General features: G+C 47.0%; 20 non-coding genes and 3 pseudogenes across 20 annotated transcripts in view; all 23 read left to right on the top strand.

The window, feature by feature from the left end:
* The window catches only part of LOC142124707 (5S ribosomal RNA), a 119-nt gene extending 65 nt beyond the window's left edge, over positions 1 to 54 (top strand). The window contains exon 1 of the ribosomal RNA XR_012684805.1: positions 1 to 54. This exon is cut by the window's left edge and continues 65 nt beyond it. This is a non-coding gene — a ribosomal RNA (5S ribosomal RNA).
* Positions 55 to 134: 80 nt separating this feature from the next.
* Positions 135 to 253, top strand: LOC142124666 (5S ribosomal RNA). Its single transcript, XR_012684767.1, has one exon. It is a non-coding gene; the product is annotated as a 5S ribosomal RNA (ribosomal RNA).
* An 80-nt stretch (positions 254 to 333) lies between these two features.
* Positions 334 to 452, top strand: LOC142124625 (5S ribosomal RNA). The gene has a single exon (XR_012684731.1). It is a non-coding gene; the product is annotated as a 5S ribosomal RNA (ribosomal RNA).
* An 81-nt stretch (positions 453 to 533) lies between these two features.
* Positions 534 to 652, top strand: LOC142124960 (5S ribosomal RNA). Its single transcript, XR_012684837.1, has one exon. It is a non-coding gene; the product is annotated as a 5S ribosomal RNA (ribosomal RNA).
* Positions 653 to 732: 80 nt separating this feature from the next.
* On the top strand, positions 733 to 851 carry LOC142124891 (5S ribosomal RNA; annotated as a pseudogene).
* A 272-nt stretch (positions 852 to 1,123) lies between these two features.
* On the top strand, positions 1,124 to 1,242 carry LOC142124573 (5S ribosomal RNA). The gene has a single exon (XR_012684684.1). It is a non-coding gene; the product is annotated as a 5S ribosomal RNA (ribosomal RNA).
* An 80-nt stretch (positions 1,243 to 1,322) lies between these two features.
* LOC142124699 (5S ribosomal RNA) lies at positions 1,323 to 1,441 on the top strand. Its single transcript, XR_012684798.1, has one exon. It is a non-coding gene; the product is annotated as a 5S ribosomal RNA (ribosomal RNA).
* Positions 1,442 to 1,522: 81 nt separating this feature from the next.
* Positions 1,523 to 1,641, top strand: LOC142124662 (5S ribosomal RNA). Its single transcript, XR_012684763.1, has one exon. It is a non-coding gene; the product is annotated as a 5S ribosomal RNA (ribosomal RNA).
* An 81-nt stretch (positions 1,642 to 1,722) lies between these two features.
* LOC142124610 (5S ribosomal RNA) lies at positions 1,723 to 1,841 on the top strand. Its single transcript, XR_012684718.1, has one exon. It is a non-coding gene; the product is annotated as a 5S ribosomal RNA (ribosomal RNA).
* Positions 1,842 to 1,923: 82 nt separating this feature from the next.
* LOC142124630 (5S ribosomal RNA) lies at positions 1,924 to 2,042 on the top strand. Its single transcript, XR_012684734.1, has one exon. It is a non-coding gene; the product is annotated as a 5S ribosomal RNA (ribosomal RNA).
* Positions 2,043 to 2,125: 83 nt separating this feature from the next.
* On the top strand, positions 2,126 to 2,244 carry LOC142124776 (5S ribosomal RNA). The gene has a single exon (XR_012684818.1). It is a non-coding gene; the product is annotated as a 5S ribosomal RNA (ribosomal RNA).
* An 81-nt stretch (positions 2,245 to 2,325) lies between these two features.
* On the top strand, positions 2,326 to 2,444 carry LOC142124706 (5S ribosomal RNA). The gene has a single exon (XR_012684804.1). It is a non-coding gene; the product is annotated as a 5S ribosomal RNA (ribosomal RNA).
* An 80-nt stretch (positions 2,445 to 2,524) lies between these two features.
* Positions 2,525 to 2,643, top strand: LOC142124665 (5S ribosomal RNA). Its single transcript, XR_012684766.1, has one exon. It is a non-coding gene; the product is annotated as a 5S ribosomal RNA (ribosomal RNA).
* Positions 2,644 to 2,723: 80 nt separating this feature from the next.
* Positions 2,724 to 2,842, top strand: LOC142124624 (5S ribosomal RNA). The gene has a single exon (XR_012684730.1). It is a non-coding gene; the product is annotated as a 5S ribosomal RNA (ribosomal RNA).
* An 81-nt stretch (positions 2,843 to 2,923) lies between these two features.
* LOC142124948 (5S ribosomal RNA) lies at positions 2,924 to 3,042 on the top strand. Its single transcript, XR_012684836.1, has one exon. It is a non-coding gene; the product is annotated as a 5S ribosomal RNA (ribosomal RNA).
* Positions 3,043 to 3,122: 80 nt separating this feature from the next.
* Positions 3,123 to 3,241, top strand: LOC142124890 (5S ribosomal RNA; annotated as a pseudogene).
* A 272-nt stretch (positions 3,242 to 3,513) lies between these two features.
* LOC142124572 (5S ribosomal RNA) lies at positions 3,514 to 3,632 on the top strand. Its single transcript, XR_012684683.1, has one exon. It is a non-coding gene; the product is annotated as a 5S ribosomal RNA (ribosomal RNA).
* Positions 3,633 to 3,712: 80 nt separating this feature from the next.
* Positions 3,713 to 3,831, top strand: LOC142124698 (5S ribosomal RNA). The gene has a single exon (XR_012684797.1). It is a non-coding gene; the product is annotated as a 5S ribosomal RNA (ribosomal RNA).
* An 81-nt stretch (positions 3,832 to 3,912) lies between these two features.
* On the top strand, positions 3,913 to 4,031 carry LOC142124660 (5S ribosomal RNA). The gene has a single exon (XR_012684761.1). It is a non-coding gene; the product is annotated as a 5S ribosomal RNA (ribosomal RNA).
* An 81-nt stretch (positions 4,032 to 4,112) lies between these two features.
* On the top strand, positions 4,113 to 4,231 carry LOC142124621 (5S ribosomal RNA). Its single transcript, XR_012684728.1, has one exon. It is a non-coding gene; the product is annotated as a 5S ribosomal RNA (ribosomal RNA).
* A 270-nt stretch (positions 4,232 to 4,501) lies between these two features.
* Positions 4,502 to 4,620, top strand: LOC142124847 (5S ribosomal RNA; annotated as a pseudogene).
* Positions 4,621 to 4,701: 81 nt separating this feature from the next.
* LOC142124702 (5S ribosomal RNA) lies at positions 4,702 to 4,820 on the top strand. The gene has a single exon (XR_012684800.1). It is a non-coding gene; the product is annotated as a 5S ribosomal RNA (ribosomal RNA).
* An 80-nt stretch (positions 4,821 to 4,900) lies between these two features.
* LOC142124594 (5S ribosomal RNA) overlaps positions 4,901 to 5,000 on the top strand; it is a 119-nt gene continuing 19 nt past the window's right edge. Inside the window, exon 1 of the ribosomal RNA XR_012684703.1 lies at positions 4,901 to 5,000. This exon is cut by the window's right edge and continues 19 nt beyond it. This is a non-coding gene — a ribosomal RNA (5S ribosomal RNA).

Below are 5,000 nucleotides of genomic sequence, written 5' to 3'. Positions count from 1 at the left end.
GCCTGGTTAGTACTTGGATGGGAAACCACCTGGAAATACCAGGTGCTGTAGGCTTTTTTTTTTCTCTCTTGTTCCGGCCTCCTTCAATGCTGGTTTTGAGATGTATAAGAGATGTAGGTCAATAGGAAACCAATACCTACAGCCACACCACCCTGAACAAGCCCAATCTCGTCTGATCTTGGAAGCTAAGCAGGGACGGGCCTGGTTAGTACTTGGATGGGAGACCACCTGGAAATACCAGGTGCTGTAGGCTTTTTTTTTTCTCTCTTGTTCCGGCCTCCTTCAATGCTGGTTTTCAGATGTATAAGAGATGTAGGTCAATAGGAAACCAATACCTACAGCCACACCACCCTGAACAAGCCCAATCTCGTCTGATCTTGGAAGCTAAGCAGAGTCGGGCCTGGTTAGTACTTGGATGGGAGACCACCTGGGAATACCAGGTGCTGTAGGCATTTTTTTCTTCTCTCTTGTTCCGGCTTCCTTCAATGCTGTTTTCTAGATGTATAAGAGATGTAGGTCATTAGGAAAACAATACCTACAGCCACACCACCCTGAACAAGCCCAATCTCGTCTGATCTTGGAAGCTAAGCAGGGACGGGCCTGGTTAGTACTTGGATGGGAGACCACCTGGGAATACCAGGTGCTGTAGGCCTTTTTTTTTTCTCTCTTGTTCCGGCTTCCTTCAATGCTGGTTTTGAGATTATAAGAGATGTAGGTCAATAGGAAACCAAAACCTACAGCTACACATCTCTAAACAAGCCCAATCTCGTTTGATCTTGGAAGCTAAGCAGGGTCAGGCCTGGTTAGTACTTGGATGGGAGACCACCTGGGAATACCAGGTGCTGTAGGCTTTTTTTTTTTCTCTCTTGTTCCGGCTTCCTTCAATGCTGGTTTTTAGATGTATAAGAGATGTAGGTCAATAGGAAACCAATACCTACAGTCACACCACCCTGAACAAGCCTGATCTTGGAAGCTAAGCAGAGCCAGGCCTGGTTAGTACTTGGATGCGAGACCACCTGGGGATACCAGGTGCTGTAGGCCCTTTTTTTTTTCTCTCTTGTTCCGACTTCCTTCAATGCTGGTTTTGAGATGTATAAGAGATGTAGGTCAATAAGAAACCAATACCTACAGCCACACCACCCTGAACAAGCCCAATCTCGTCTGATCTTGGAAGCTAAGCAGGGCTGGGCCTGGTTAGTACTTGGATGGGAGACCACCTGGAAATACCAGGTGCTGTAGGCTTTTTTTTTTCTCTCTTGTTCCGGCCTCCTTCAATGCTGGTTTTGAGATGTATAAGAGATGTAGGTCAATAGGAAACCAATACCTACAGCCACACCACCCTGAACAAGCCCAATCTCGTCTGATCTTGGAAGCTAAGCAGAGCCGGGCCTGGTTAGTACTTGGATGGGAGGCCACCTGGGAATACCAGGTGCTGTAGGCCTTTTTTTCTTCTCTCTTGTTCCGGCTTCCTTCAATGCTGGTTTCTAGATGTATAAGAGATGTAGGTCAATAGGAAAACAATACCTACAGCCACACCACCCTGAACAAGCCCAATCTCGTCTGATCTTGGAAGCTAAGCAGGGACAGGCCTGGTTAGTACTTGGATGGGAGACCACCTGGGAATACCAGGTGCTGTAGGCCTTTTTTTCTTCTCTCTTGTTCCGGCTTCCTTCAATGCTGGTTTCTAGATGTATAAGAGATGTAGGTCAATAGGAAAACAATACCTACAGCCACACCACCCTGAACAAGCCCAATCTCATCTGATCTTGGAAGCTAAGCAGGGACAGGCCTGGTTAGTACTTGGATGGGAGACCACCTGGGAATACCAGGTGCTGTAGGCCTTTTTTTTCTTCTCTCTTGTTCCGGCTTCCTTCAATGCTAGTTTCTAGATGTATAAGAGATGTAGGTCAATAGGAAAACAATACCTACAGCCACACCACCCTGAACAAGCCCAATCTCGTCTGATCTTGGAAGCTAAGCAGGGCTGGGCCTGGTTAGTACTTGGATGGGAGACCACCTGGGAATACCAGGTGCTGTAGGCTTTTTTTTTTTTTCTCTCTTGTTCCGGCTTCCTTCAATGCTTGTTTTTAGATGTATAAGAGATGTAGGTCAATAGGAAAACAATACCTACAGCCACGCCACCCTGAACAAGCCCAATCTCATCTGATCTTGGAAGCTAAGCAGGGCTGGGCCTGGTTAGTACTTGGATGGGAGACCACCTGGGAATACCAGGTGCTGTAGGCCTTTTTTTCTTCTCTCTTGTTCCGGCTTCCTTCAATGCTTGTTTCTTGATGTATAAGAGATGTAGGTCAATAGGAAAACAATACCTACAGCCACTCCACCCTGAACAAGCCCAATCTCATCTGATCTTGGAAGCTAAGCAGGGCTGGGCCTGGTTAGTACTTGGATGGGAAACCACCTGGAAATACCAGGTGCTGTAGGCTTTTTTTTTTCTCTCTTGTTCCGGCCTCCTTCAATGCTGGTTTTGAGATGTATAAGAGATGTAGGTCAATAGGAAACCAATACCTACAGCCACACCACCCTGAACAAGCCCAATCTCGTCTGATCTTGGAAGCTAAGCAGGGACGGGCCTGGTTAGTACTTGGATGGGAGACCACCTGGAAATACCAGGTGCTGTAGGCTTTTTTTTTTCTCTCTTGTTCCGGCCTCCTTCAATGCTGGTTTTCAGATGTATAAGAGATGTAGGTCAATAGGAAACCAATACCTACAGCCACACCACCCTGAACAAGCCCAATCTCGTCTGATCTTGGAAGCTAAGCAGAGTCGGGCCTGGTTAGTACTTGGATGGGAGACCACCTGGGAATACCAGGTGCTGTAGGCATTTTTTTCTTCTCTCTTGTTCCGGCTTCCTTCAATGCTGTTTTCTAGATGTATAAGAGATGTAGGTCATTAGGAAAACAATACCTACAGCCACACCACCCTGAACAAGCCCAATCTCGTCTGATCTTGGAAGCTAAGCAGGGACGGGCCTGGTTAGTACTTGGATGGGAGACCACCTGGGAATACCAGGTGCTGTAGGCCTTTTTTTTTTCTCTCTTGTTCCGGCTTCCTTCAATGCTGGTTTTGAGATTATAAGAGATGTAGGTCAATAGGAAACCAAAACCTACAGCTACACATCTCTAAACAAGCCCAATCTCGTTTGATCTTGGAAGCTAAGCAGGGTCAGGCCTGGTTAGTACTTGGATGGGAGACCACCTGGGAATACCAGGTGCTGTAGGCTTTTTTTTTTTCTCTCTTGTTCCGGCTTCCTTCAATGCTGGTTTTTAGATGTATAAGAGATGTAGGTCAATAGGAAACCAATACCTACAGTCACACCACCCTGAACAAGCCTGATCTTGGAAGCTAAGCAGAGCCAGGCCTGGTTAGTACTTGGATGCGAGACCACCTGGGGATACCAGGTGCTGTAGGCCCTTTTTTTTTTCTCTCTTGTTCCGACTTCCTTCAATGCTGGTTTTGAGATGTATAAGAGATGTAGGTCAATAAGAAACCAATACCTACAGCCACACCACCCTGAACAAGCCCAATCTCGTCTGATCTTGGAAGCTAAGCAGGGCTGGGCCTGGTTAGTACTTGGATGGGAGACCACCTGGAAATACCAGGTGCTGTAGGCTTTTTTTTTTCTCTCTTGTTCCGGCCTCCTTCAATGCTGGTTTTGAGATGTATAAGAGATGTAGGTCAATAGGAAACCAATACCTACAGCCACACCACCCTGAACAAGCCCAATCTCGTCTGATCTTGGAAGCTAAGCAGAGCCGGGCCTGGTTAGTACTTGGATGGGAGGCCACCTGGGAATACCAGGTGCTGTAGGCCTTTTTTTCTTCTCTCTTGTTCCGGCTTCCTTCAATGCTGGTTTCTAGATGTATAAGAGATGTAGGTCAATAGGAAAACAATACCTACAGCCACACCACCCTGAACAAGCCCAATCTCGTCTGATCTTGGAAGCTAAGCAGGGACAGGCCTGGTTAGTACTTGGATGGGAGACCACCTGGGAATACCAGGTGCTGTAGGCCTTTTTTTCTTCTCTCTTGTTCCGGCTTCCTTCAATGCTGGTTTCTAGATGTATAAGAGATGTAGGTCAATAGGAAATCAATACCTACAGCCACACCACCCTGAACAAGCCCAATCTCGTCTGATCTTGGAAGCTAAGCAGGGCTGGGCCTGGTTAGTACTTGGATGGGAGACCACCTGGAAATACCAGGTGCTGTAGGCATTTTTTTTCTCTCTTGTTCCGGCCTCCTTCAATGCTTGTTTTTAGATGTATAAGAGATGTAGGTCAATAGGAAACCAATACCTACAGTCACACCACCATGAACAAGCCTGATCTTGGAAGCTAAGCAGAGCCAGGCCTGGTTAGTACTTGGATGCGAGACCACCTGGGGATACCAGGTGCTGTAGGCCCTTTTTTTTTTCTCTCTTGTTCCGACTTCCTTCAATGCTGGTTTTGAGATGTATAAGAGATGTAGGTCAATAGGAAACCAATACCTACAGCCACACCACCCTGAACAAGCCCAATCTCGTCTGATCTTGGAAGCTAAGCAGGGACGGGCCTGGTTAGTACTTGGAATGGAGACCACCTGGGAATACCAGGTGCTGTAGTCCTTTTTTTCTTCTCTCTTGTTCCGGCTTCCTTCAATGCTGGTTTCTAGATGTATAAGAGATGTAGGTCAATAGGAAACAAATACCTTCAGCCACACCACCCTGAACAAGCCCAATCTCGTCTGATCTTGGAAGCTAAGCAGGGCTGGGCCTGGTTAGTACTTGGATGGGAGACCACCTGGAAATACCAGGTGCTGTAGGCTTTTTTTTTTCTCTCTTGTTCCGGCCTCCTTCAATGCTGGTTTTGAGATGTATAAGAGATGTAGGTCAATAGGAAACCAATACCTACAGCCACACCACCCTGAACAAGCCCAATCTCGTCTGATCTTGGAAGCTAAGCAGAGCCGGGCCTGGTTAGTACTTGGATGGGAGACCACCTGGGA

This window comes from Mixophyes fleayi, unplaced genomic scaffold, assembly GCF_038048845.1.
Source record: "Mixophyes fleayi isolate aMixFle1 unplaced genomic scaffold, aMixFle1.hap1 Scaffold_253, whole genome shotgun sequence".
Taxonomy (NCBI): domain Eukaryota; kingdom Metazoa; phylum Chordata; class Amphibia; order Anura; family Limnodynastidae; genus Mixophyes; species Mixophyes fleayi.
The sequence above is the reverse complement of the archived record's forward strand: the minus strand, read 5'-3'. Positions and strand labels throughout refer to the sequence as shown.